Source organism: Tamandua tetradactyla, chromosome 3 (genome assembly GCF_023851605.1).
Source record: "Tamandua tetradactyla isolate mTamTet1 chromosome 3, mTamTet1.pri, whole genome shotgun sequence".
NCBI classification, from domain to species: Eukaryota; Metazoa; Chordata; class Mammalia; order Pilosa; family Myrmecophagidae; genus Tamandua; species Tamandua tetradactyla.
Genome location: NC_135329.1, coordinates 148,928,663 through 148,956,400, shown reverse-complemented (window position 1 = coordinate 148,956,400; position 27,738 = coordinate 148,928,663). Strand labels below are relative to the sequence as shown.

The 27,738-nt window shown below is 39.4% G+C and overlaps 1 long non-coding RNA gene across 3 annotated transcripts in view; it reads left to right on the top strand.

Annotated features, from left to right (window-relative positions):
- LOC143676409 (uncharacterized) overlaps window positions 1–24,642 on the top strand; it is a 28,803-nt gene extending 4,161 nt beyond the window's left edge. For 2 of the 3 annotated variants that reach the window (XR_013172065.1, XR_013172066.1), the window contains exons 2-3: window positions 900–1,021; window positions 24,427–24,642. This is a non-coding gene — a long non-coding RNA (uncharacterized LOC143676409). Of the gene's footprint in view, window positions 1–899; window positions 1,022–13,135; window positions 13,571–24,426 lie in introns of those variants that run through there. The other variant, XR_013172067.1, reaches the window with a different exon arrangement.
- The last annotated feature ends 3,096 nt before the right edge of the window (window positions 24,643–27,738 follow it).

The window sequence follows — 27,738 nt, the reverse complement described above, 5'->3', positions numbered from 1 at the left end:
TTCAAATAAAAACAATAAAACGCCTGTAAAAAGTTTCCAAAAGCGTTGACATTATGAGCGATTGCTAAACCAAGGCTATTCTCAGAATGATTGAGCCAATTTGGATAAAATTCTAGAATAGTTCATTGCTCTGCGGTGTCAGCTATAAATATTTTAATCAGTAGGTGATATGATAACGGTCTGTGGTACAGGACTCTTGGCTCCAGGGCCAGGCGTCTTTGTGGATGTTTTTTGCACTGTCCTCACCAGGCTAGCCTGCACAGAAGAGCAAAGGCAGATTTTTTTTTCCCTGCAGCTGGGATCCTTATTCTATGGAAATGAATGTATGAGGCCTTCTGTAGGCTTAGAAACAGGAGTCAAAAATACCACAATACATGGAAATAGTCTACAGGGTTCATTAGCATAGTTTGGTAGTGAATGGGGTATAAGCAAAATCAAGACGTGTAGTTTATTTGAAAATCTCTTCAATTGAACCAGAAATTGTGCCAGCTGTAAATAGAGCTGGCATTTCAGTCCTTTGCATTAGGCAATCAGAGCAGATTTGCTTATATAACGAAAATCATTTCCAACACAACCCTTACTGTTCTTCAGTGCTTCTTACAGAATTTCTTCTATGGCCTTGTGGTGCATAATAAAGGAACTCATGGAAGGATCCTGCTCTGTTTATTGTGCATGTTAAGTAAATGCAATGATTTTCATTCTTTTTAACTGTATAATGAAATGACTGAGTGCCCAGTAACATTAAAAAACAGACAAATACACATTCAGCTGGCTGGGTGAACCATGGCTTTCTGGCATTAAAAGTGCAATATTTATGAGTTAATTTAATCATGGGAGAAAATATTGAGTAGGTGACTGAGTAAAATGATGACTGTGCATTATGTTTTTTTGCCATGCAGCTGGATAAACATACTCAACAACAGACCTTGGCAAGGACTGCAAAGATGCTCTTGACAATGGTGTGAATAAATATTAGGTGCTGCCTAGAATTCACTGCGTTTGGGATCTTGAGCAAAGCCAGGTGAGTTTTGGCAGGAAAATATAGAAGAAACAATGTATGCACGTTGGGATTATGTAAACATTGGAGTATTTCTTTTCTGCCCAGAAACTGCCCCCACATTTTCATCTATGTCACCAAGAGAGCTTTTTCACTCATTATCTTTGCAAGCACTTCTCAATTAAGATTCAGCTTTTGGGACACTTATGGTAAATTTTTCAACAACACGGACTTGAAAAGAAAGGAAATACTTTTGCTAGGCTACACAAAGCTAACCAAAAAGATTGTATTCATAGTGGACCAATCTAATTAAGGAAAAATAGTAAATTAAAATATTCCTTTAGATTGCTTCTTGAATTTCTTTAGAATACATGGTTTCTAATTCCAAGAAGGAAAACAATAGTTAGGTAGATGTTTTGAAGAGAGGAGATTTAGCAATATTAATAATCATTAATGTAGCATTTTTATCTAGGGCAAAAAGAACCAATGTAGAAGAGGGTATCGCAAAAATGCATCATTGTATTTGTTCGTTCATTTGTGGTTCTGTTTTCTCAGGATTATTATTTTACTTATAAAGAAAATTCTTTACTAAGTTCTTTGCTTTTGTTTTTTTGGAGCACAATCTATCTCCGGAATAACAATAAAAAAGAACTGTGGTCTCAGAGCCATAGTATATGTGCCACATGGCTTCTGCTAAATCAGTGAATTTCTTATACTGTTTTTTACTGTGTGGGTTGTTTTAGCATTAAAATATGAGGAGAGGATGCATCAGAAAGAATTGCAGAGCCTATTGGGAAACAATTACCTATGTGGGCATCAGTATTTTGAATCTTAGTATCAGCTCAGTGACTTTAGGAAAGTCACTTTGCCTCTCTGTAAAAATCAATCTGTAAGAATTTAATAGCATCTGCTTTGCTTATCCTGAAAAATCTTGTTGTGAGAGAAAAAATAGCATTCTATTTAAAAGCACTTGTTTCTTTTGTTATTAAGCTATAACACATTTAATTTAAACTCTTCTTTGTTCCAGAAAGGATTTTAGTTGCACTTTGAAAAGCTAAAATACAAATTTAAGATATTACTGTAATGGCTATACTACTATCCAGTATACTAAAGCAAATATCGTGAACCACAAGCTTAATTTTTCCATATTTTCTTTTGAAGGAACTCCTGAAAAAAATCTTTATTTTTAAAAGGAAACCTAGTTCATCTCCCAACTACCCTGTCTTCCTGATACCCTTCTTAAGACACATTTCAAGTTAGCATGCATTAAAAAAAAAAATGTCTGGAGTACTTGAACCAGACAGCAGACAGAAATAGCTACAGGAATGGTTTGGAGGCAACACTGCCATATTTTGTGATGGATGGGATTTGGGAAAGTGAGAGAGAACAAGGGTCAAGGATGACTCCCAATTTTCTTCTAAAGAAGGCGGGAGAAGGAAAAGATTAGGGGAAATAATGAGGAATTCAGTTTTGGATATGTTAAATTTAAGATGCCTGTGAAACATCGCAAACTAAAAACTCATGAAAGACCATAAAGGCAGATGTCATATTAACAAGGACACTGGGCCTGAAGTCAAAGGATTTTCATTAAGTTTCCAGCTCTACTCCGACAAGTGTAACCTTGGCACAGGCTTATTCTTGTGTGTGTGTGTGTGTGTGTGTGTACTGTGTGGCGGGGGGTCACATTTCATTCTTTTTCCGTCTGAATATCTGCTTATTGCAGCACCATTTGTTGAATTTTTGTTTGTTCGTTTGTTTTTGATTGTTTGCTTGTTTGGGATGTGCATGGGCCAGGAACCAAACCCGGGTCTCCCGCATGGCAGGCGAGAGTTCAACCACTGAACTACCCTTGTACCTCAGGCTTATTAGTTTTGAGTCTTGGTTTATTCATCTGTAATATAAAGATATTAATATCTATGTTATCACCTTGTTGAAAAGAAAAAAATGACCATTTTCGAAGACGCTTTATAAGGAGCTGCTCTATTTCTTGGTATTATAGATACGTAAGAAATAGCACAAAGAAATAAGTTGGGACTTTCTTACCTGGAAACATCACCACTAAGTAACAGATATCCTCTTTTCATGCTTTTCACTTACTCATCTTGTGACTCTGGTGAAGTTGCCTCAACCTTCCTCTCCTTCTCTGGTTCACCACCTTGAGGAAGGCTATAGAAATGCCCAATCTAAGGCACCCAGGGAAAGATACCTTGGTTCAAGGAGGCCAATGAAATTCAGGGGTTCTCTCTCAACTGGAAAGGCAAATGGCAAACTTGGCTATGTCTGCTAGCTTTCTCTCCAGGCTTCTTGTTTCATGAAACTCCCCAGGGGCGTTCTCCAAAGGGATCTGGCTACATGGGCTCTTATGGATCTGTGGCTTTCTTATGGCTCTCAAGCTTTCTCCAAAATGCTTCATCTTTTAAAGAATTCCAGTAAACTAATCAAGACCTACCTGTGAAGTCACATCTTCATCTAATCAAAAGTTAATACCCACAATTGGGTGAGTCATGTCTCTACATCTCTCGTGGGAATAATCTAATAAAGTCTCCAAATTATAGTGCTAAATAGGGATTAGAAGAAAATGGGTGCTTCCATGAGATGGATTAGGACTAAAACATGGCTTTTCTAGGGCACAGAATCATTTCAAACCAGCGCGAGTATATATATAGTATGATGTCTTAAAAAATGCCCTAAGAAAGGTCAGTCATCAGCAAGTTTTCTAGACTTATACAAGGACGCATTGCATATAGACTTGATGCTGCACGTCCCTGTGTTACCTACACAGTTTTAGAGTATGAATCACTCCAAGAAAGGAGGGCCATTTGATATTTTATATATGTAAAGCATTTAGGACAGTACCTGGATTATAATGAATCCTATGTAAGTCTTAGTTGCTTCTACTACGACGACGATTGAAAAGACTAAGAGTTGTGCTGTGATCAGGGGTCAGTTGTTTTAGGTAGCTCTAACAAACCCTAGCAGGAACCTAACACACGTGCAGAACATGCTTCTCACTCTCTGAGTGGCACTTTGATCCTTTGGGAAAACCATCTACGTGGGTCCACATTTTTTCCTTTGGATTCTCTTTCAGAACTGTTGGGCTATCAAGGTGAAGCCCGGAGATACAGGTCATGCAGGTGTTATCATTTTAAAACCGCTTCTTAAACTATCCGGGTAAAGGAAAAGTTCTTTTTTTTTCATTTCCAATCTGTCACAGATTGATTTTGTAATGTGCAATAAAAAACAGCTTGAAATGAAATAAAAAATACATACAAAATTCAAGCTCCAATTTTTTATTAGATTTAACTGACATAAATTTATGCTGCTTAATGGTTCTTAACAGCTCTAAATGCTTCCTCTTAATTCTATATTTATCCTGTCTTTGATTAGTAACCAACAGTTTTCAGACCGTGGGCCTATGGTGCACGTGAACATAGGAGGTGGCTTAGAGAGACTCCTGGTGAAAGCTTCTTTTTGTCTGTGCTGGCCATTCCCACAGCCAGGAATATGTACACAGTGAAACTGTAGGCTGTTTAGTGCAGTGCACAGGTGTAGAAACAGTTTGTGATAGGCAGGTTTATGGCAAATAAACACATTGTATGATATACTGTAATCAACTATATAAACAACTTTAAAATTGTCTATACTTCATATTTCTAGCATTTGGTTTTTTTTGTAATCATATGTCTTTCTGACAGCAATTAAATAACCTTGAGAGAAAATGTACATCTGCTGTTTTCCCTGGGGAAACTACATCTCTTTTTGTGAATGACATAAGTTCTCCATAAAACATAACTGAAGATAGGAGAATTGAATTTGGAGATACGGCTCCTTTCTCTCTTGTTTAATCTCTAGTTGAATTGGAGCACACGGTTTAATATAGCTAACCTTTGTTGGCAGCCCTGTTCTGAGATTTTAGTTAGACAAAAATGTCTCCCTAAGGGGAAGATTCGAGATAATAGGTATGTAAGGTGTGATGAGGGTACATAGGTGGGGAAGGTTTGACATCCACCTCCTGAGCCTGGACTTTCACCCTCCCAACTTCTCAACTCCAGCTCTCTCAGTCCTTTCTGGTTTCTATGATTATCTCATCACTTCCATAAACACTATACTCATCCTTATTTAGTTTACCTTTCATTTGAGCTGATTCAAGGTCAACATTTTAAAACTCAAGTCATAGAAACAGATACTTTTTGGCGTTCAGGCAACACAAACACAAATGATTTCAGGGTTGGTTCTTTTTCTTTAATGGTCTTAGTTAGGACATTTTTTAACATAGCATGATCCAAATCCAATTCTTCCTTTTTTCTTTTTAAGAAGTCTGTATTCCATTTGGGTTTACCACCCTTGTATGCCATTTAAAGACTGACCAGCTTTAAGCTTGGATAAGGAATGTGATGACCCAAGGAAGGTTCATAACATGATGAATGATGCAGCTTTACCCAAATTTGGCAATATTCCCACTGTGTTGATCCTTCTGGGGTTGGCAAAGTTGTGCTCATCATTACTATTTTTGAACTATCAAATGTAGTTTAAAGATTTATTAAGGACACTATTTCCACTAAGGGACGAGTGTCCAACCTCAGAGAATGTCATGGCCAAAAAAGCACTATTAGGAGTGGGTACTGGGGAAAGGATGTACAGAGAGGCCTCAGGCCCTTAGGAGGGAGTAGTCTGTATCCCAAACCACTGAATTCAAAAGGTGTAGCTGACTCGATTCTGAGAGATCTAATGTAAGGGAACAGGGGGGGCTATGGCAGCAGCAGAAGTTGGCCATGAGTTAGAGGAACGTCAAAGTCATAAGTCATGGGAGGTTTTCCTGGGCCAGGGTAAAGGACGTTGGAAACAGAGTTCAGTCTTGGAGGTGGATCAGTCATCTTGGACATGGAGGGTCAAACTTCAGCTGCTCTGGGTGATTTCAGGTTAATCAGCATGGGTGGGGGAGCCAAGAACCAGAGACCCATGCAAAGTTCACCCAGAAGACTGGTCTGAAGACCAGTAATATAGCAATATTATTTAATCATTTTAATAATATTTATTGAATATTTGCCATATGTCAAGTATAGTTCTAGATGTCTACATTGTTTTCATTCTAAAGTAATTAATTATTTTTATTTTTAAGCTTTTAAAAAAGCTTCACTATGGGAAATTTCAAACATATATAAAGTAGTGAGACTAGTATGATGAATCTCCATGTACCTCTCGTTCAGCTTCAACAATTATCAACTCATGACCAATCTCATTTCCTCTGTATTCCTGTTTCCTTCCCAATACCATCCTGGATTATTTTGAACCAAAACCCATTTCATCTATAAATGTAAATTCATAAATATTTCCATATGTATCTCCAAAAAAACATAATCAAAATATCCCCAAATCAACAAAAATTCCTTAATATCATCAAAGAGGTGTTTCTGCCATACATCCTTTTTTTAATTAAAAACACAAAAATAAATATTTGTTTGAGGCAGGATCCAAATGAGAGCTATTGATTATGATTAGTTAATATGTTCTTGAATTTCTTTTAATTTATGGGTTCTCCCACCAACTCTTTTTTTCCCCATATAAATTGTTTCTGTCATTGCAGAAACTGGATGCTTATCTTGGAGAGTTTTCCACAGTTTGGATTTTACTGATTGCATCCCTGTGATGCTGTATAATGTGTTGTTCTGCCATCACGAGCTGGAGGTGGGTAGTTAGATCTAGAAGCATAATCATTGTCAGGTTCAACTGTTTTGCTCGGCACTTCTGTTAGGAGGCATATAATGTCTGATTGTCTCTCTTTGATGATCTTAACAACCATTGATGATTATTGCCCAAATCCTTTAATGCATTAGGGGCTTGCAAAATGGTATATCTTAATTTTATCATTCCTTACCCATGTATTCAGTAGAATAATTCTATCAGGAGGAACTTCTGCTTGACTCTTTGGCTATTCTGAGACCAATTTTTGAATACAATGAATCGGTTCTCTAATATACTTCAAAGGTAATTAATGAGTTTATTACTATTTTTTGTATCCTACTGAACTCATGGATTTAAATATACTTGATATATTTCAATCCATTCTACTTATCATCTTACCAATGTTCACATTACCCCGACTTTTGCTAGTGGGAGCCTCTTCTACTTGGTCCCTGAATCCTGTGCATCATATCCTAGCAGGTTTTTACACCTTCTTTGCTACTTGGTATGATAAGATATCCCAGACTCATTTAATAAACTTCCCGCCTTAGACATGAATCTGCCAACTTTCCAAAAACCCTGGTTCCCGTTGGTGGGAAAGAGTATTTAGAGACACAATCAGGGTCTGTATGGGTGTTTATTGCTACTGGATTGATCATTGTTTCTAGACCTTTTCAGTAGGTAGAACTAGCAAGTGTGTACTTTTTAAACATAAAACACATTATAAATTAGTGCTGCTACTTCAGGACTACAGGATTTTTACTCAACTTCACAGATTTATCTTACATCTGTGTCTACTCTTGCCTAAACCAAAAATTTCAGCTCCCAATGGCCCCTACATATATGTATATGATTATTGCCCAAATCTTTTAATTCATTAAGGGGTTGCAAAATACTATCCCAACCATGATTACTCAATCAATAGATATGGTTAAAAAACAGAAGATATAATGGAAGAAATGATAAATTTATGATAGCTAAAAACAAAATACAAGATATATTCAAAATCTATATGGGGAAAATTATTAACGCTCATGAAGATACGCATTTTTTTTTAATTTTAACATGGGCAGGCACCAGGACCCAAACCCAGGTCTCTGGTATACCACTGAGCCACCGTTCGTTTCCTGCCCAAGATACACTATTTGAAAAATAAACCACGTTCATAGAAAAACTCAATATCATAAGGATCTTAGTTATTCCTATGCATACTTAAACATTTAAAGCAATTGCAGTAAAAATACCGTCAGCATTTTTTTCTAGGAGTAGACAAGTTGATTATTTAGTTCATTTGGAAGGATAAACAAGCAAGAATGGCTAGAAACCCCTCAATAAAGAAGGCAGTAAAACATACCATAAACCTCTTAATTAATGAAGTTTTGGACTGACAAATGAATAGACAGGAAGACCAATAGAAAATAATACAAAAATCAGAAACAGGCCTACTCACATGTGAAAATTTAGTATATGATAAAGTTGACATCCCTAAGTAGTACGGAAAAGACGGAACTTTTAAATAAGGGTGTTAGGATAACTCGATAGGATAGCCATGACAGAAAGAAATAAAAATCAAGTCCATTCCTTGTACTATATATCAGGACAAATTCCCAGTTAGTGAGAAATTTATATGTAGAAAATAAAACACGCAAAATACTAGGGGGGAAAAACCCAACCTGGGTAAATTATTCTATAACTTGGGAATGTGGATAAACTTTTAAAATTATAATTAAAATCCAAAAATAATAAGCAAATAAGTAAAGAGATTGACAGATAAGGTTACATGAAAATTAATGCTTTACCTTTAATGCACACAAAGTTACATCATACCCACCCTGCAGATGAGGAAACTACAACAGAGAAAGTAAGTAATTTGCTCTAGCCTACAGTTAGCAAATGGCAGATTAGGAATTTGAACAAATGTAAATCGAAACTCATTGCACACTGAGCCGCCTAGACCACTGCTCATTCTAAGCATATTGGGAAAATCAGAAAATAAACATTCCTTTTACCATACTCCACTCACTAATGGGAAATAAAATCCTCTTAATACTGCTAGGCTAGCTCATTGGTTCGATACAGTCTTAATGTAGAGCTGCAGAAGAGCCTTAAAAGGGACAAGATTCTGGGGAGAAAGAGATTTTAGTATATTTTGAGGATAAAATGTAAATATACTATGATACTTAATATGGAAATTTATACATCTTCATTTTTATTCCCTTGGTCAGAAACTCCTTGTTCTATCACTATAGAGCTCTCATCTCATTCTCCTCATATCTCTACATGGGGAAAAATGCCACATCAGCCATACGAATCCGGTTTTAATTATATGGAAGTTGAAATAATCTTCAGATCCTCTAATTTATTATCAGCAAAGACAGTGGCTTAGTTAAGTCAGTTTAATGGGAACAGTTTAGCTGGTTGTTGGTTCCATATGAGCAGAAGGTGCCAATTGATTAAAGGCTTCAGTTCTCATCTGGTGTTTGGTGTTAAAAAAAAACTAAGCAGTTATTTACAACCTTTACTTCCTGCCCTTCCCATCAGTTCATTTGTTCACATTTTAATTCATTTCCTCCCGATGCATCTCATACCCAACCAGTAAATACTGGATTTCTCTTTCTGTATCTTGAAGAAAATTTTTCAAGCTAGTTATGCCTTCTCTCTACTAGAGGCAAAGTTAATTATTGGCTTGTGAGAGCCATGCCATCCATTCATTCATTTCACAAAGATTTTTTAAGCACCTACTAATGTGTCAGACATTGTTCAAAGTATTGGGCATAGAAGGAGGGCAAGGTGACAAGTTTCTGTTCTCAAAGATCTTCCATAGGAGACAGAGAAAGCACAATAAACAAACACAAAGCCAGATAATAACAGAGAGGAATTTGTTCTGTGGAAAAAGAAAAAGTAAAACACAGTGATATGATAGGGACTGGGGAGGGAAACTTCCTTAGCTTAGATGGTCAGAGAAGGCCTCAAATGAGATTTGAGCCACATGAAGACCCAAGGGAAGCAGTGTCTGGGTAGAGGGATCAAGTGCAAAGTCCCTGAGGTGGGAATGCTCCTGGTACGTGAGAAGAGGAAGAGCTCCTGTAGCTGGAAGGAAGTGAACTACACTGGAATATAACTTACTCTCAAGAATGTAAGGATTTGCTTGTTTGCTGTTTATTCATTTATATTCCACCTTGTTCCAAAAAGGATTTAAATCGGCTCCATGCATATTGTTGATCCTTATATTGCCTACAGATTTGAGAAAAATAAAGTTTTACCTCCAGGTAAAATCTAACAGATAATTCAGAGACAGGGCACTAGGACCATCAGTGCAGTACTTTTCCTTTTTGTTGCTGTTTTTATAAAGAATTATGCAACTTGAAATGCCATTGCAGAAATTATTTTTGAAGAAAATTATTGCACTGGATTTAATTTCAAATCAGCAGACCTATTATATTTCCTAATTAATCACGGCACATGCTATTTACCAAACTCCTGTAAAAACAAATTTCTTTTGTACACATTACAAAGAAATGTTACATAAAATTAAGCACCAAGTAATGACTTTAATTTGCGGTTAGTTAATAATACACAGATGATCATGCGGCTGTAAAGGAAGCCACTTGGGACATTAACAGATATGCTGGCACAGAGGAATTAGAAACAGGCAGACTGTGAGACATTTGGGCTCAGCTCTAGGTGGGGAATAAAGAGGGCTCAAGAGTCGACGTGGACACTCAATGCTTTGGCTTCCAATAACAGGCAGAAACCATTCTAGGCTCTGCCCAGGGAAGCCTGTATGAATGACTTGTAGGTTCCTTAAATGGTTTGAAAGTTGTTTTTTACTTCTTGCCCTGCGGAAAGCTTTAAAAACTTAAAATTTTCATTTCACATGAGTTTTGCTGGATGGCCTTGACTCAAAAGTTCTTTCTTTTGGTTTTGTAAGAAACTATCATGTATCATGATATCACTGTATCAAAGTTCTATAAGACCCTTTACTCAAATAATTTCTTGGTACTGAATGATCCCAATCTAAGATGCCCAGAATTTACATGTTTAGAGATGGAAATAAAATAAAGCCCTAAACTTTGAAGGAAAACAATATTACATTCCTTGGAAGTTGTGCAGGCTACACAAACAATCATATAAAAAAGACACACAAAAATGAAAACTCCTTATGCCAAGTTATAACAGATGGGTTGGAAAAACCAATGGCCCAGCAGGTTTGTGATTAAAATGTGTTTAAACTTCTAGAAAGGAAGAATGGAAAGTTGTTAAGAGAATGAAAATGGTTTCGTTTTCTCTTACAGAGCAACTTTTCTCATATTTCTTAGTACCAGTTCTTGTTCTAATATAAATGCTGGGATAGGGGTGAGGAATGGGGTTAGCACAAGGAAAGATTCCTGGTGCAGAAATTCAAAAGAGGATTTCAGTGGCCCAAGAAGCAGACTTTTCAAGAGATCATTTGGGGCTCCCACCAACTCACAGTAACTCTTATTTACCATTTCATCTGTCTGTATTCCTCCTTTGCTTTGTACATAAACTGGGTATCAAAGAACTGCTTAGTTCATGATGATGGTTTAGCATCCTAAACAGGTAAGAAACATTTCTTTCAGATGTAGGCTGGAGATTATATCATAGCTTCTCTCAGTCATCTGTGGCTGGTCCCTATTTCCTAAGGCTAAGTTATTCTTACTGGTTATGGAACAGGAAAGGAACAAGGAAAGTCTGGGTGACTTAATCCAAAATAAATGCTCACCATAGGCCCTTAGCAAGCTTTGGGGCAATATGATGATACATTCACACAAACAGGCACACACACCGTTAGGAGATTAATGATGAGCTGAAAATTAAAAGGAAATTGAAAAGAAAGGAAGTTTCAGAAAGGGATTAATCAACAACTCCAAGGCAATATCATGCTGTGCTTATGTCTTCTGCAAATATTGACTTTGAAGAATTAAAAATATGTGGCTAAAAACTATGTCATTGTCCCTGTAAAGGAAAGTTTCTGACTATTTCAAACCAAAAGGAATGCAGAGAAATAGAGGCAAGTAGGGGTCCGAGCACAGAGCTGTAACTTGCCTTACCTTGTAGAAAGGGGCAAGTGCTGTAATTGGCTGTTTTTGCTTGTTTAACCTCTGCTGCATCACCCGTGATAAGAAAATGGTATATCACAAACATTCTATGTATTATGTATAATTTGAGACAGAAGAAGGAAAAGGAGGTTAAGAGGGGACCTTTGTTTCTTCTTCCTTTGAATTTGCACACTTCTGCAGGATTATTCTGGGTCGGAGAGAGAAGACTAAACACAGGGAGGTGGAAATGGGGGATAGAGCAAGAGGAAGCAAACAGAAGCTTTTATAACCAGGCAACACAAATAGCAAGGGGAGAAAGAAAGAATGATTTCTTTAAAGCAAGGCTAAATTGGTTTTGGAAACCAGGGATCTCTCCTGGGTGAGTCATGACTATTTCAAGTGAAATCATCTGGGACTTGACCAAGAAGTCGAGTGCTTTAATGTGAAATATTTGTAAATGTGGCCCCACGATATGAAACATGATGTGTTCTTCTATCTAAACTTCCTAGAGCAGACTGTCTTAGGTGAAATCTCGACTCCATCCTAATGGCATGTGTATTGACTGTGTAAATGTGGCTTTGGACATCGTGGAGACACAATTATTTTCTGACATCATCCCCACCCCCCCACCCCCACTGCCCCCTATACCTCACACGGGAGTAGACTTTCCTGTTCTGCTGACATTGGGCTTGATCCAGTGATTTGCTTGGCCCAATGGGTCATTAGCAGCCATGCCACAAGCAGAGGCTGGAAATGTGCTTATGCGGTTGCCGCGGCCCTCCTGTGCTTCTGCCTTGAGAAGAAAACACCATGGCCAGCCTGGTGGTCTAAAGAGGGTGAAAAAAAACAAAAAAATGAAAAACAGAAAAAAACATGTGGAGTAGATCTGGACCCAGTCTGTAGGTTAAAATCAAGTCCAGCTGAATGTAGCCTAGATCAACCAACCCCAAATGTACAAAGGGGAATGAATGATTACTCTTTTAAGCCATTAAGTTTGGAGGTGGCTTGTTATGTAACATAACTGGGGCTAGCGCTAACTGACAGGCACAGAAACTGCTGAATGAGCAGGTAGAGGTGGCAGGGAATGCATACTGTGTGCTGTTTGTAAGGCAGCGCTGAGTGAGGAGAGCGGCCTGAGCAGGGACGCATAGGAGCCAAGATGAGTGGGGCCAGAGGCCGCCATGACCGCGCCCCTTAGGCACACGGGCTGGGTTGTTGACGGTTACGTGGTGCTCTTGCTCAGCACAAATCACGGGTAAGAATTTGGAAGCCCAGTGATGATTCTGGGTACAACTTTTTACATGTTGGCATCTAGGAGAACTCTTGTTTTCAGGGAGAAGGAGTGTGTTGCTGTTCTGTCGTCATGGTTGTTTCTATTTTGTTTTGTTTTGCATAGTTTTAAGAGGGGAGCAGAGACACCGAGACTGGAGGACCTGACTCAGCCTCAGCTTGCAGCTGGTTCCCTGGACTGGGTTATTACCTGATGGGAAGAGGAATGAGGGACAAAAGCCATGAAAGGCATTGTGGCTTGCATCCCAAGGCAGGCTCCCTTGTGTCCATCAAGGTGTGACACAGATCTAGGGTGAAGAGCATTCTCCCCTCCTTCCTTGAGGAGCCCAGACAGCTCTGACACCTTGAGGATTGGTGGGCTTGGGAGATGTTGCCTGTGCTGCATACACTGGGTTTTCACCCTGGCATTAGCAGCAGTTGCTACTGTAAGGTTCCCGCCAGCAGCCTCATCTGTGGAGACCCAAAGCTGGAGAGGATGGTGTGTGAACTACAAGAGGCAGTACTTGGACACTCCCAGGAATACGTTAAAGAGACTTTGTAAGGAGACTGGAGCAAGGTTGAGACAAGAGGGGAAAAAATGAGCTAATAATGTTAATGAAAACTCATTTGAATATACATCTGATGAGGCCACACGGAGGCATTCCAGTTTCTTTATGCATGTGATTGAAATTCAAATTGTCCTAATACTCACTGTCAGCGTACACAAAGCTATCTTGATGATGCTGGGGGGAGCTCCCCTCAATTGCGTATTTGGTTTAACAGATGACTCAAACTTACCTAAAGAGAGCACCAGTAAGATATGGCCTCTATGCAAATTGCACTGCATCACTTCTGGATGTAAATTTCCAGATTCATAATAATGCTGCTAAGATTTGTTGGAGAGAGTTTCCAAAGATGTGTAATTGCTCAAGAGAAGTAGATATATATTGAAAGAAAGAAAGAAGGAAGGAAGGAAGGAAAGAAGGAAAGAAAGAAGAAGGAGAGAGGAAAAAAGGAAGGAGGGAGGGAAGGAGGAAGGATAAAAGTCTAGTGAAAGACATGAAAATTTTACCTAGAAATATACAAAGGTTGTTTTCTAACCACAGATAACATTGACATTATGTATATCATAATAGAAAACAAGAGAAATTCAGCATCAGTGATGTGGAGATGCCATTTCAGGAAGATAAAGATAGAAAAGTTGTCTTAATAAGGAAAGTGAGCCACATACACTGGTAACTCAGGAAATTCCTTGATATCCCACACATGGAGAAAGGAGAGTTTACTCTCCCCACTCTCTCACCCACTAACTCCCCAAACCCCCACCCCACCCCCCCAAACAAGAGATAATAAATTCCATCTGCAACTTTTTTAGCTCTTAGAAAAATGTTGGTGAGAATCATTGCAGAGTTTAAAATATCACGGGTTGTAGAAATCCCGTAGTAGCTGGTTGTCACTATTCCTAGGAAACCCAACCCCAAGAAAGAGGAGTAAAAGGCATTATAATCACAATGTAATAATTAAATTCCATAAGATAGAAGCAGCAATACTGACAACATTATGAGCCAGAGGTTCCCAGTAAAAATTCCTGACAATAAGGAGCGTAAATTAAGGGAAAGCTTAGCTCTTAATGAAATGAAACATTTATTCATACAATCAATCATTCATCTATTCATGCAATTAATATTTATTGAGGGTCTATTACGTTTGAGGCTCGGTGCACTATGTTTGATTCACTCTTCTTGGCCCTGGAGGAGAGAAAAGCCCTGTAGGACAGCCAATCCCTCCACCAACAGTCTTTCTCTTCTTCCACATGGGCCAGTATCAGTGGGAAAAACTGAACGTCTGGCCATGTAGCTTCTGGGCCTACCTGGCTGCAGCTAGTGTGCCCGTGCTCATTTTCCAGCCCCACCCTACTCCCGTACCTTACACTGGGGAAAATGATACTTGGGCTGCACGGGTTGCATTCCAGTCTGACCAAGAAATTTCCACAATATCCAGTGTCCCTGAATAACAAAGAAAAGCAGAGGAGAGAAATCAAAAGATGAGTAAGCAAGTGTAGACGAATCAGTGGTTCAATATATCTTAGCAGGAATCCCAATATATATTCAGCTAAGAATCTACCGAATTCTAAAACAGGAAGTTGTTCCAGATTAAACCTGAGGAAAGGGCTTATCTCCCACGTGCAGACCCTCTGAATCCTTTGTTATTAGTATATTGGTCACGTGCTCCTTGTATTGGTTTCTGTGCCTACATCTCAAGTCCCCAAGAGGGCTATCCATATACTTAGGAGAATATATGTGTGCTTAAGACCACAGCACTGAAGCCCAGCTCTGTCACTCACTAGTTCTTTGACCTTGGACAAGGTCACTTAACTGCTGTGTCTCAGTTCCTTCCTTCTTTCATTCATTCAACACTTACTGAGATCCTACTGTGGATTTGGGTATTCTGCTAGGCAGTGGGACAAAAGATGCACAACTTCTAGCTTCATGGTGCATAACATACTAGTGAGGGAGACAACCAAAAAAGGAGTGAGCCAATAAATCAACAAATAAAGAAGTGTACGAAGTATTAGGAAAAAAACAAACAAGGAATTGGGAAGGAGAAAAAAGTACTTCTATTAGATAAGTTGATCTGCGCGAGTCTTTTTATAAAGATGCCATAATCTTGGAAGTAATACTCTGCTTATGCATAAAATTGGGATAATAATATAGTTTTACAGGGTCATGGTGAGGTTATATGAGATAATGCATGTGACACATTTGATTTGGTGCCTGCAATATAGTAAATATTCAACAAATGTGTATTATTATTATTTCTCCTATCCTGGACTTACCACACAGTACTTGAACACATAGACTCAGCACATTGTACTTAGCACATGGCTTTGTACATAGTAGGGACTCAGTAAATGTGGATTAGGATGAGGGTATGGTGACACAGGGTGCTTCTGCTCATCATGTGCAAGTCTCTGGCAGAGTGGGGACAGCGGCAGAGGGGGCTAAAATTGCGCTCTTAGGCACATAGCACATGACAGCCATGAATAAATCACCCTCGGGACCCCCAGAGTGGCTCCCTGCAGGATAATATTGTTCCAGGCAGAAATCAAGAGAAACTTAGTGCTGATTTGTGCTACAGTTGCTCACCGTATAAACAGAAGCCGCCAGGGCTGTCCACTCAGCACTTCTTACCCAGCACAGAAAAAAAAAATGTGTGTGTTTTTAAGGGAAGATAGAAGAAGGGCATTTTCAGAGCAGGCTACGGCTCTTCATAATATAAACTGCTCAGCCCAGGGGAATTGAAATGGATGAAGCATATGCAAAGTCAGATAATGAATAGAGTTGGGGGGGAAATGATAAAAGAAATTGCTTAATTTTATTTTTCTGTTCATAGTGATGTTTGTTTCTAAAGTGATCAGTGGTACAATTCTCATTGACATTGGACATTTCGGGGAAGAGGGCAGCAATACCTCTGTTATCTCACAGTAAGGGTAATAATTTATCATTTTAAGTTATTTTTATGATACAAATTTCAATTGGATGCTAGCTGTATGGATTTTTAACACTGTGTCTTATGCATGAGAAGTGAGACTACTGCATTTGTTAGTCCATTGGTAGAATTTAAGAGACACTGCTTCCATCCTCTAGGATGGTCTTTTCGCCCGATTATAGTGGAGTTGACCCTCAGAAAGGAGAGAGACTCAAGACTAAGCAGTGGACAATCCATTCGAGTCCAGTCCTTACAGACCTGAGATGCCACATATAGCTCTTTGGGCTCAGAGAGCTTCCTGATTGCTGTTCCACGAAGAGGTTATAAGAATATTGTGAACTAGTGATCTCTCAGGCCCTGATTCCTGGGACGACTGAGATCCTGAGTTGGTCATCAGCCCAGGATTAATCAAAGGCAGCCTGAGGTAGTGGTAGCAGCATGCCCCATAGTCCCTGCAGATGGCCAGTCTGATCGGCTTGTCTGCAATGCATTGGCACAGCCAGGGAGGTGCTCCTTACCCACTTTGTATCTCAGCAGTCAGTCCCAGAGACTCACTGCTACCCACTGGGGGGAAGGGGTCTGTAGAAATGAGGACATTTCTTATTCCAGAAGCCCAAGGAGTGCGATGTGCAATCCAACTCTGGGGTTGAAGGAGTAAGGTTGAAAATGAAGGGAGAAGCAGCGCACATCTCTTTCTTCATATGCTTCCTATAGATATTCTGGGTACTTAAGTCCCTTTGCACCAGATATACCCTTGTAATGAAGTCTCCATATGCGGCAGGACAACGGCACTAACACTACATGTACTTTCTGCCTACTCAAGAACCATTCTTTTTTTATTTTATTTTTTGTTTTTTGCATGGGCAAGCACCGAGAATCAAACCCAGGTCTCTGGAAGAATTGTTCTTTTGAAATATTTGGGATAAAACATTTTTGACTGGATGTTAAATCCATTCTCATTATCAAAAGAAATTTCAACATTTACACCAGTCAAAGAAAATAAAAAAGAAGAGCTCTTAGATTCTTCAAAGATAATTTCAACTGTTGTAAATTTCTGAATGGCTGTAAAAAATGGTTTTAAATTTTTTATCACCTACTTGTGCGTACAAAGTTTCTCATCAATGGTGACTATCAAGAATTTGAAGAGATCATTAAAAAGGCTTGATCAGGAATTGCTTGTAGCCATTTCAAACATAAAACTTGGTATAAAATAGTTATGTGCATGGAAGCAAGCTCATCTTTCTCATTAAAATTTTTGGAAAAGATTTTATTTTGAACTTTTATATAAATTCAATATTTAATATCCATCTCCAATGCTCTGTATTTTATTTTTATTATCATAATAATAAAATGTAAAGAAAATGTACTAAATATTTTCACCTAGCTCATATGAGTGTCCCCAATCCCCTCCAATTTATTCCAGTGTAGTGTACAAATATTATCACATCGTGTCTTGATTTCCAGTAGATGTCATTGATGTTGATGCTGGTTTTGTCCCTATCTTTGACCAAATCACACATGCAATTTGGGCTTCAGTTCTCCCATCTAGAAAATGACTGGATTACATTAAATTGTTTCTAAGATTTCCTCCAACTGCCAAATGTTTTTTATAGTCTTTTTACTTCTATGGTCATAATAAGAATTTATTTCTTGTTAGGACCCATCTTAGTAATTTATCAGAGATTTTTAAATAACTTTATATGCAAAATGTTTTTACCAGAAACCAGAACAACTTGGTATATGTCACACAGAAATTGGAATTAGGTGTGTGCCATGATCAAAACATTTATCAGCAAGGGGGATTAGCCAGCTTCTAGACTCCAAAGAACTCAAGATGCTATGTTAATGCCACACACCTCTTTGCTCAGTTTAAATCCCCGTGAGCAGTCTCATTCATTTATTTATATTTGAAAATGCAGAGTAATTTGCAGGAAGGTGTGGTTTGATATCCTTTCCCTTTGCATTCAGAAAGGGCACTGCTTATGTGGATTGTGTCCATCTGAGCACTGAAACACAACCAGCTTGTCTAGACGTCAGCATGCCTGCTGTTTGATTTCTAGTCATCTCTTTTCACCTTTGAAAGCAGCTATCTCAGGTGGTGAGTGAGGCCAAGGATTAAAAGACAATCACTACTGTTTTTTTTTTTAAGAGAAGTTGTGGGTTTATATGAAAATAGGGCATAAAAGACCGAGTTACCATAGACCACCCTACTAACACTTGCGTTAGTGTGGTGCGTGTGTTATAACTCATGAAAGAGCGTTTTCACAATTGTGCCATTAGATATTCATCATTTACAATAGGGTTCACTTTGGGGACGATTATTACCCTTTTTTTTTTCAATCATTACCTTTTAATCAACTGGTTTTGAGCCAGAATTCTATCTTACCTTCCCTTTTCTTCCCAGTTCCCTGCCCCTCTATGAGCAGACACAGAATTTAAAACATAAACAAGCCAGATACATTCAGCAGTTGAGAGCTAAAAGAAAAAAATGATGTACTTTAGGAAGAGGCCTGGAAAAGTATATCTCTGAATATCAGCAAACTTCGAAATCTCAAAACACCCATTTCAAAGAAAAGATTTCAGAATAACCAGGCACATTTATCTGATCAGCTATGGGCAGCTTTGGTACAGGCCACTGATGAGTGCTTGACTCCTAACTGCTTATAAGCACTCCTAAAATTAAAAATATGTGTTGCTGGAGAAGTCTGAATAGAAGAAAGAGTCCTGAAAAATTATGATGCTTCAGACTTCCCCTCTGAGAAAAGTAGCAGGTCTTTCTAGGAAGGCTGGACATCAAAAAGCAGAATCAGAATGATTTAACTCTGTCGGCCCATTTATTCCAAGAATTAATGTCAACATCACACAAAACAGGCACTATCAGGTGGAAGCAAGAGTTCAGGGTTTGGTTTTTGGATGTAGAAGATAAAGCAAAGTTCAGGAATTAGTAAGAACCTAAGAACAATAGGGTCTCTTGGGTTCCAGCAGGAACTCAAATTGCATAAAGGGAGCATTTAGTAAAGATGAAAGACACCATAGAAAACTGTCTGTAAAATGCACGAGCCTATATTGTAAAACCATAGGAAGGAAATAACATTTATTAATCACCATATGTAGGGCACTGTGATAGGTACTTTTATATCCTGAGCACTAAGTATAACCATAGCATCATTCTTCTTTCTAATCGATGAGGAAGCTAAGACTAATAAAAAGGTTAAGACTTTGTTATGGGTCATACAGTTGGTAAACAATCAAAACTTGGTGTTGATTTCGAACATAAATGTGACAAGTGTGTCCATCTTTTGACTAAATTGAGGAGAAATTCTCCAATGTTGCAATATCTTCCTTACTGGTTCCTGGCATCCCACAAGTTGCAGCTAAAGTCCTTAGAATCTTGAGGACTTTTATTTTAAAGATTTCAAATCTAAATTTAATCACCCAAGGTATGGGATGCCTTAAGGGTACCCAGGCATTTATTCAAAAGGTAAGCATTGCTTAATGTGCTCTACTAGGAAGCCCAGAGTAAGTCTCCATAGGGTTTAGGGTATCCCAGGGATGGGGATGCATTTTGTGGGTTCTGCAGCTGGTGAGCGTGCCACACTACTGCAATGCTTTTTTCTTACACTTTTCTGGCTGTATACCCTTTGATTACTTCTTCACATAATGATGATTTTTTAACATACTATAGAGAGAATAAAAAAGGTAATTCAGTCTTTCTTTTAACAGGATTGATCAAAATAGTTATTGATAGATTAGAAAAGTTTCTTTTAGCTCCCAAACATTTTGAATGCCCTGTCTGTGGATTTCCCCTATAGCTACCCTCCAGGAATAGGAAATGCTGCAAGCAGAAATGGAGGTCCTGGAAAGGAACTTCTGTTTCACAATTCCACCAAGGCCGACTAGAGGCCGAGTCACCACAGATGGAAAAGCTTAAGACTCAGAGTCCCTGTCTGAGGCTCAGGAGTTGCCTGCAGGAAGAAGCACCACCCCAGCAAGGAGACAAGGAGCGCTGCCTCAGCTAGGGACATAACTACATTGGTCTGCAGTGGCATTTGGGCTGCTGGCCGGGCTGTCAGGCTCCGCACAGCCTCTACGTTCTGCTGGCTTAATGACACCTTCTTCTAGGAGACCACCGTGAGCATCGTGACCCTTCTTTGCTTTTAACGAGAAGGAGCTGGACGAGGTGCTTGCTGCTCCATACCATTCTGACCCAAGCTTCCTGGCCACCTGGCCAATTTCCCCCAGATGGGGAAGAGGGCAGTGAGATCTTATGACCGGGGTAGGTAAGGGGTTGGCAGTCTCCCAAGGCTTCAAGCAAGAAACTGCTGAAGCATTCACAGATATGGTATTACCAATATAAGACTGAAGCTACAAGTCACCTTTCAAAACCATCAATAATAAACACATTTTGCTCAACCATGCTAGAAGAAAGCCTGAGTTGCTTGTCTATCCTCGTACCAGGAAATACTATAAAATCGTTATCATACAAAGAGGCAATCAAAGAGTGTGAAGGCAAAAATGTAGAGGAAGCAAGCATTATAGAACATCATTAACTCTCTCAGTTAATGAAAAATATTTTTCTAGATTTTTTTGAAATTTGCCATGTTTGTCAGCTCTATAAAATTTCTGACTAGACATGATTTCTCTACTTAATAAAAATAAATGATCATTCCTGATTTTGCATTCATTTCTTTTTAATGCTTTTTTTTAAACAGCACTGCCCAAGTTCAAGGTTCAGGTCCCACAAACTTGGCCCTGGGCCTCAAACCTCTCCTCTTACCCGAAAGGCCACACCCAGCATCCTCACATTTTGGCGGCTGGTGTCTCTTCCTATATAGGAACGTGAGGAATATGGGGTTGGTTCAGTTTCATGAAAAGGGCAGTGGACTGGAGTGGGACTATAATTCTATTCATGGCGTAACCTTGTTCTAATTATGTGATCTTGGGCAGGAGACGTTAATGCTGTGTGATACTTTGCCATCAGTAAAATGAATTATTAAATAAGAACTCCTGGCTTATCACACCATGTTGTGCATGTAGTATTATAATATAAATGCTAAAATCTTTGTGGAACAAAGCAGCCAACAAAAAGGAAAAGAAGCCATTATCATTCCTTGTATTTGTCTCTGACTAGCAGCAATTGTCCAAGTTTATGGGTGGCATCTTGGTAAGGTTGACCACCTCAATATGGGCCACACCACCCTTGAAACAAATTGATAACTGTCCTATGTCCTTCTAAATCCTAAATTTCCCCCAAAAGGTTTATGCTGGTGGTGATGGCAAGTTTCCCTTTTCCATTTTACTTTTCTCCTCTTTTTCCTGCTTTCCCCCTTCCTCCATCCCTCCATTCTTTCCTTCCTCCCTCCCATCCCTTCCTTCCCCCTTTCTTTCTTCCTTCTTATATGGAAGTAGAAGTAGAAACACTCATTTTCCTCCTGCTCCCATTTCTCTTTGTACCTTACTCAGCCCTGCTTTTTCCACATCCTCATCACCTGTCCAGCGCCCCCACAACCTGATGCCACTTCTCACTACTTCCTGTCAGATACTGACCTGGCCATCCCCCTTTTCCAGCTCTTCCAGAGGCTCACAAAACATCCTGGAATTGGGCTGGTATTCCAGTCCCCTGGACTGGACAAGAGATGATGGAAGACTATCAGAGAGTTGACCATGTTCAGATTTTGAGAGGGACCCTTAGTGTCTGGGCCAACAGTCATTTTTTGCTCATCACTCGTCACCTATGGAGCTTCTCTCTTACGTGAAGAAAAACTCCTGACCTGTATCCTCTTCCTTGCGCCTCATCCCACCCCAAGCTCCTTTTGACTTCTAAAATGCACAGAAATGAGCAGATAAAAAGGGTGAAAAGTCAATGGCTAATCAGTCACACTTGAATCTGGATCTAAGAAAGGAGAAAACACCCTCAAAGTGTCATCAGCCAATGAGAAGGGCAAAGACTTGGTTGCATTCGGAAATTTTTTGTGTCTCTATAAATTTGTTTCTCAAGGTAAATCATCAGTCTGTCTAGCCCCATTTGTTAACAGTGCGTGTAACTCTTAACAGCATCTCAAAAGCATACTTACTCTCAATTTCGCTTCTCATTCGTTTTTATGATGCAAGTGAAATTCAGATTATATAGGCTTTCTTTGTGCTGAGATGGTAATTTTATATCACTGTAGATTAATAGCATTTTTAGTGATATTTGGTATCACTCATTTGTCTCCTATGGTCATAAAGATATATATTTTTTCTAATTTGGTTTTACCAACAAATAAAAAATAAGAGTCTTTTTTCTGTTGAATGAGCAAAAAAGTTATTCTGATCATGAAGAATTACTCCCTTTTAACATACCCACAATCCACCACCTAATTGTTTTTGTTATTGCAGCAATACAATTTCTACAAGGATATGTGTGTGTGTGTGTGTGTGTGTGTGTGTGTGTATGCATGTATACAGTTTGGTCTGCAATTTGGTCTTGCTGTGCTTCTTGGTTTTCCCTTTGAGATCTCATTACTGAGTACCTAGCTTATTTGTTCAAAGCCTGCTCCTTAGGAAGACTTAAACCTTCCTTTTCTTCCCCTTTCACTCTATTGGCCTTAAAGTTTTGCAGGTATCTTTACTTTGTGTACATACTGATATTTCCAAATCTTATTCTGAGAACTGGTCCTGCAGTGCTCACTTGGAGCAAGTACCCATTCCAGGGATGGTTATTACAAAACAGAAAGGCAGTCAGACTTGGTTTAGCTATCAGCTTTTAAGAGCTTCCTCCATCTGCTAAAATGTGCACTGCAAAGTTGCACATAAAATGCTGATTAGTACCTCAGTGCAGATTCCTATAATGATCCACTTTCTCTTGGTTTACATCACACTCTCCTAAGTACCTATTCACCTGTTCTATTGGAAAATTTTAATCATCTCTCTGACATTAGCTTGGCAATTTCAGCGGACACTTCACAATCTTTCAAAGTCTTTCTGCTCCATTTCATTCCTATTTCTTTTCTGCTGGTGTTAATTATTTTTGCAGCCAGCATACGTGTTTGTCAATAATGCATTACATTTTCCATGTGTCAGTTCTTCAGCCCATCAAAGAACCCTGCGTTTTGCATTCTGAATCTATTTTTTCCCCTTTCCTGACACAGCTCATTTTGCTCTGAGCCTGCCTCTACTCCTCGTTCCAAATCCATCAGAAGTTGCATGAAACTTGGCAACTACAAAGCAATCCCCAGTTTAATTGGGCCTAATTCTCCAGAGAACATTAATTTTGGGCCTGCAGCAGGCTGCAAGTTGTCCTAAGGCATTGTGACTTCTTTGATACCTGAGGTGCCTGAAATGTCCTCACCTTGTGGGGTGCCCGTTTCTGGAATGTTACACAAGACAATTCTCCCTGTTCCTGAGCAAGGGCAAGGTCATAAGGCCCCTGTTAAGCTTGGAGATCATAAAAAACCTCTCCTGACCCCATTAGCTCCAATTCCCAAATGCCGTACCGATGCTTAATGAAAAAGGCCTTCTCTTAATGGTTCCTCAAAAGAAATACCCAGCGTAGTGCTAAGCACATACCAAGGCTATATAATGTCAAGGGCTGAAGGCCTACATGCTTCACAGGCTGCTTTTGCAGGTGGAGGGTGGGGAGGCGTGTTGTTCATTGTTTTTTCTCATCAGTTCTGCTCTCCTCTCTGACCCAGAGTAAACTATTCATGGGAATTTTCTAATGGTTACCCATTTCCTTTTTTTATGATTAATTTCAAGGGTACCCACAACCCGTCATGATCACAGGTCTCTTCTTTTGTTGTGGCTTCTGAGAATTCGCTGACTAATTCCCCCTCACAAGCCAAGGAAACACCACCTTACGAGAACTCTCTTTGCCTCACAGAATGACTGCCCTTTTGGTGAAGGGGCACATGAAGGGAAGCTTCTTTTCTTGTTTTGCTTTTGTTTCAGATTCCCTCAGGGGTTGCACACATCTTGTTCTGATTCTCCAGTTCCTTGGGGAAACCCTCAGCCTGGACGGGAAGAAAAGGGACTCAGGCCCAAGCACCATGGACAGGCAGGAGATGGGCATACGGTTCCTGTCCGTCTGGGCTACCCGTTCTGTTTTCACCTCTACCCAGGCACGTCACTCCTGTGGACCGGAATCATCCGAGTGCCACACACTGACCCTTGGTAAGGTTCCATTTCTTACTTCCCTTCAGTAGGACCCTCATCTGCCAGCTCCTTCTGATATTTTTAACCGCTTTCTATCGCCTGGGAGCAGGCTGGGCATTAGTCAGGCAGAGAAAACAGAAGTGTGGGAAATAGGGATGACAGGAGGAGTAGGAACACAAACCCAAACTGGAAAACAACAGTTTTTCCCTTATGCCTAAGGATTTTAGGTAATCAGAAATTTCTTTCATTGTTATTCCTTTTCTAACAGTTCCTACAAGTGATCATTTTCTGCTAACTGTCCCACAAAGATCACTGCTTCTTAACTGTTCTTCTGGATACTTCTGGGTATCCATGCTAATACAGGATGTTGATAAAGGCAGACTAAGGGGGAAAGAGAATGGAAAAATAATTTGGATATTTATGTGACCTGCATATATAGAGATGGGTGTGTGTCTTCTCCATCCTTCAGTATTCTTGGAAATACCATTTTCAATCTTTGAAGATCCCCTCCAGGTATTACTTTCCAGAAAGAAAGACTTCTGGAGGAGTGTACAATGTAGACTAACAGGAAGGTGCAATCTTACTGTGCCCTCTCTAGACTCGGTTGCCTTGCATGTGACGTTGAAAGGACTGGCAATCAGCAGATGACCTTTACCACTTCAGGTTTCGCTTTAATACCTAAGATAGGTTAAGAAACTGTCTTTGCTGGCCACTCCCTGCTTTGCGCACTTAAATAAAAATGAATTGCTAGCTTTATTCAGTTCACTAACTCCATGGGGTAGGGCAGGCTGGAAAGAAGTACGTGTATGAGAAGAAATGTTGGCATTCTCTCTGTACTTCTTTACAGGAAAGATTTATAATTAACTGGGCTTTGAGAAAACATTTCCTTGGAATGATCATAGTCAAGGGTTTTCTTAAGAAACATTATCTGAATTTTTTAAAAAAATGAAAGTGTCCGTAAAATTCAGATAACTTTAACCGATGATAGTCTCCACCACTTTCTACAGGTATAAAATGGGGATCATCTTACGTGTCACATGGGACTTCTAGGGACTACTTCATAGAAAGTGCAAGAGAGTACCTGGTACTTAGTAAGCATTCTATAAATGTTCGCAATTATTATTAATGCCATCAGCTAATAAAAGGTCCTCTTTCTCTTACACTACTATGGAGAGGTTGCAGACTAATAACCCATCAAAAGCAGACCATCAGGAGATGCATTGTTTGGCATGAACAGAGTTTTAGAAAACTTTGTATTAGTTGCTGTGTTTTGAAACTGAGAGATTGCCTTTTAAAAAAAAAAAAAAGAAGAAGAAGAAGGCTGTTTCTAATACTGTTTTAAAATGGGAAGATCCACGACTCCAGGTCTGCATTCCTGCAAGGCAGCAATGGGCTAGAACCAAAGAGCCACTTTTAGAATGCACGTGTGCACCAGTTTGCAAAATCTCTGCTGGTGTCCTCCAAGCATGCTCCCAGGCTCATTTAGCCACCCACATTTCCTTCTCCTCTCTCATTCTTTGCAAAGCACTTTCATATAGGCTGTTCTATCTTGTTTTATACAAACTATAAGGTGGGAGGTTAGGCAATATTATCCACATTTTATAGTCAAGGGAACTAATAAAAAGGGGGTTAAGTAACTTTAAAAATGTTCTCCAGTGAGTATTTTGGGGTTGGAACTAAACTTCAGACCACCCACGTCATCTCCAGTGTTGTGCTGCTTCCCCAAACCACGTGAACAGATTCTTCCCTCAAATTATTTTGGAAACTGTTTGTCCTCTGCCAATTGCATCGAGTGCTCTTTGCTGTGATTTTAAGCAGCAATGCAACATGATGTGCTCGTCTTAAATGGTAAGGTAAAATGTGACCTAAGGTGTCTGCGGCAATGTCCTCTCCACTCTGATAATAAAAAGAGCAGTTTCTAATTATTCACATGGATTTTGGCTCCCAAGATAACTCAGTGTCCGCATGGCTCTGTTTCACCTCTGCTTATTTCCATTACCTTGCATATTAGCTATGTCAAGTTGATGGGCCTGCTGTTCCCCAGGGTGGCTATTATAAATACTGGTGTTACTGTGAAATGCTTCCAGTCTCCTGGAACCTCATTTGAACTAAGCAAGTTCTCCATAATGATCATTAATGATGTATTGCTTGCATATAAATGTTGGATATTAATCTTTTGTTTATTTTCCCTTAGCCATCAGACTTTTCAAAGGTTCTTTGTAGTATGCCATTAGCAGATGACCAGGGGTAGCTTCTCTATTTGTGAGTGAATGATTTTTTAGGTGGCAATGCATTGCTGCAGGTGAAGGTTTGATCTTGGAGCCCAGGCTAATAGATCTATTTCCCCTGGCAGAGATGGGTGCCTAGTGCTCTTGAAAGTTGTATGTCATCAATGCCCAGGAACAAAACCTCATTTGAGTCTCTTCTTAAGGCTGCCAAGACTGTCTACCACCTCACAAGTTCCATGAACTGAAGACTAGAACTCATCCATACCAGGTAGTCCCTGTAAGGTCTGGAATGATTCTAATCACCAACTCTTGAAAGAAGGACATCGTGGATGCTGGGTACATCCTGTTCTTTTTTCATATAGGCTGTGATTGGACCTATGCTATAGTGGATAGAGAGTTCATCTGGTCTGGGTTCTTGGATAAGTTCCCTTATGTTAAGATCCAAATCCTCAGTGCTGGATTAAATCTGAGAGTCCCCAAAGACTTGGAGCAGGCTATTTTTTGTGTATTTTCTGAGCTAGACTGGAAGAAATGTCTGCAGTTTGGTTTAATCTGACCTTACATGATGGGGTGCACCCCACATTGTTAACATCTGAGTAAGAAGCGATGAGGTTCCAATGTTCTTCAAGGGTTACTGGGCGTGTGCTCGGGAATAAGGCAGATTTGGATTTGAGTCCCTGCTCTAATACCTGATAACTATGAAACTTTAGGAAGGTTTCTTAAACTCTATTCAAGTGGTTTTTTTCCCCCATTTATTAAATGGGGATAGTAAGAATATCCACTTCATAGGCTTCTGTGAGATTAAGTGACAAAATAAATATAAAACATTTAGCCCAGAGTCTAGTACAAGGTAAGTGCTCAGTATACAAAATACATAGCT